The sequence below is a fragment of the Cucurbita moschata genome, unplaced genomic scaffold, assembly GCF_002738365.1.
Source record: "Cucurbita moschata cultivar Rifu unplaced genomic scaffold, Cmos_1.0 Cmo_Scf00023, whole genome shotgun sequence".
Lineage (NCBI taxonomy): Eukaryota > Viridiplantae > Streptophyta > Magnoliopsida > Cucurbitales > Cucurbitaceae > Cucurbita > Cucurbita moschata.
In genome coordinates this window covers 3,992,861-3,995,791 of record NW_019268539.1, presented here as the reverse complement: position 1 = coordinate 3,995,791, position 2,931 = coordinate 3,992,861, and positions in this window count along the sequence as shown.

Here is a 2,931-nt window from a genome sequence, read left to right as displayed (position 1 = left end):
ATTTTGCACTCAAAATCCATAGGTGTTAACATAGGAACTTTGTTTGCCCATTGAGACAGGGTCGTTAACTCGATCTGAAAAGTTATTTTCTCGTTTTAGTATCATACCATATCCACTAAAGATTGTCCTAAGCTTAAAATATGGAAGAAAAAAAACATTTACTCGTGTCGAAAAGACTTCACAACCTCAACCCTTACGAAAAGACCCTCGTGGAGGCACCCGAATCACTATGTGAAAAACCTTTGTTTCTTTCGACGTTTTTCGACGAATCTGTAAGGAAACGCTCAAGTTTAAGAGTCTTACGCATATAAATGGTGAAAATACGACTTTTTTTCACTTTCGCTTCCGGGCCATTTTGCACTCAAAATCCATAGGTGTTAACATAGGAACTTTTTTTGCCCATTGAGACAGGGTCGTTAACTCGATCTGAAAAGTTATTTTCTCGTTTTAGTATCATACCATATCCACTAAAGATTGTCCTAAGCTTAAAATATGGAAGAAAAAAAACATTTACTCGTGTCGAAAAGACTTCACAACCTCAACCCTTACGAAAAGACCCGCGTGGAGGCACCCGAATCACTATGTGAAAAAACTTTGTTTCTTTCGACGTTTTTCGACGAATCTGTAAGGAAACGCTCAAGTTTAAGAATCTGACACATATAAATTGTTAAAATACGAATTTTTTTCACTTTCGCTTCTGGGCCATTTTGCACTCAAATTCCATAGGTGTTAACGTAGGAACTTTTTTCCCCTTTGAGACAGGGTCGTTAACTCGATCTGAAAAGTTATTTTCTCGTTTTAGTATCATACCATATCCACTAAAGATTGTCCTAAGCTTAAAATATGGAAGAAAAAAAATATTTACTCGTGTCGAAAAGACTTCACAACCTCAACCCTTACGAAAAGACCCTCGTGGAGGCACCCGAATCACTATGTGAAAAAACTTTGTTTCTTTCGACGTTTTTCGACGAATCTGTAAGGAAACGCTCAAGTTTAAGAGTCTTACGCATATAAATGGTGAAAATACGACTTTTTTTCACTTTCGCTTCCGGGCCATTTTGCACTCAAAATCCATAGGTGTTAACATAGGAATTTTTTTTGCCCATTGAGACAGGGTCGTTAACTCGATCTGAAAAGTTATTTTCTCGTTTTAGTATCATACCATATCCACTAAAGATTGTCCTAAGCTTAAAATATGAAAAAAAAACATTTGCTCGTGTCGAAAAGACTTCACAACCTCAACCCTTACGAAAAGACCCTCGTGGAGGGACCCGAATCACTATGTGAAAAACTTTTGTTTCTTTCGACGTTTTTCGACGAATCTGTAAGGAAACGCTCAAGTTTAAGAATCTGACACATATAAATTGTTAAAATACGAATTTTTTTCACTTTCTCTTCTAGGCCATTTTGCACTCAAATTCCATAGGTGTTAACGTCGGAACTTTTTTCCCCTTTGAGACAGGGTCGTTAACTCGATCTGAAAAGTTGTTTTCTCGTTTTAGTATCATACCATATCCACTAAAGATTGTCCTAAGCTTAAAATATGGAAGAAAAAAAACATTTACTCGTGTCGAAAAGACTTCACAACCTCAACCCTTACGAAAAGACCCGCGTGGAGGCACCCGAATCACTATGTGAAAAACCTTTGTTTCTTTCGACGTTTTTCGACGAATCTGTAAGGAAACGCTCAAGTTTAAGAATCTGACACATATAAATTGTTAAAATACGAATTTTTTTCACTTTCTCTTCTAGGCCATTTTGCACTCAAATTCCATAGGTGTTAACGTAGGAACTTTTTTCCCCTTTGAGACAGGGTCGTTAACTCGATCTGAAAAGTTGTTTTCTCGTTTTAGTATCATACCATATCCACTAAAGATTGTCCTAAGCTTAAAATATGAAAAAAAAACATTTGCTCGTGTCGAAAAGACTTCACAACCTCAACCCTTACGAAAAGACCCTCGTGGAGGGACCCGAATCACTATGTGAAAAACCTTTGTTTCTTTCGACGTTTTTCGACGAATCTGTAAGGAAACGCTCAAGTTTAAGAGTCTTACGCATATAAATGGTGAAAATACGACTTTTTTTCACTTTCGCTTCCGGGCCATTTTGCACTCAAAATCCATAGGTGTTAACATAGGAATTTTTTTTGCCCATTGAGACAGGGTCGTTAACTCGATCTGAAAAGTTGTTTTCTCGTTTTAGTATCATACCATATCCACTAAAGATTGTCCTAAGCTTAAAATATGAAAAAAAAACATTTGCTCGTGTCGAAAAGACTTCACAACCTCAACTCTTACGAAAAGACCCTCGTGGAGGGACCCGAATCACTATGTGAAAAACCTTTGTTTCTTTCGACATTTTTCGACGAATCTGTAAGGAAACGCTCAAGTTTATGAATCTTACACATATAAATGGTTAAAATACGAATTTTTTTCACTTTCGCTTCCGGGCCATTTTGCACTCAAAATCCATAGGTGTTAACATAGGAACTTTTTTGCCCATTGAGACAGGGTCGTTAACTCGATCTGAAAAGATGTTTTCTCGTTTTAGTATCATACCATATCCACTAAAGATTGTCCTAAGCTTAAAATATGGAAGAAAAAAAACATTTACTCGTGTCGAAAAGACTTCACAACCTCAACCCTTACGAAAAGACCCTCGTGGAGGCACCCGAATGGCTACGTGAAAAACCTTTGTTTCTTTCGATGTTTTTCGACGAATCTGTAAGGAAACGCTCAAGTTTATGAATCTTACACATATAAATGGTTAAAATACGAATTTTTTTCTCTTTCGCTTCCGGGCCATTTTGCACTCAAATTCCATAGGTATTAACATAGGAACTTTTTTCCCCTTTGAGACAGGGTCGTTAACTCGGAATGAAAAGTTGTTTTCTCATTTTAGTATCATACCATATCCACTAAAGATTGTCCT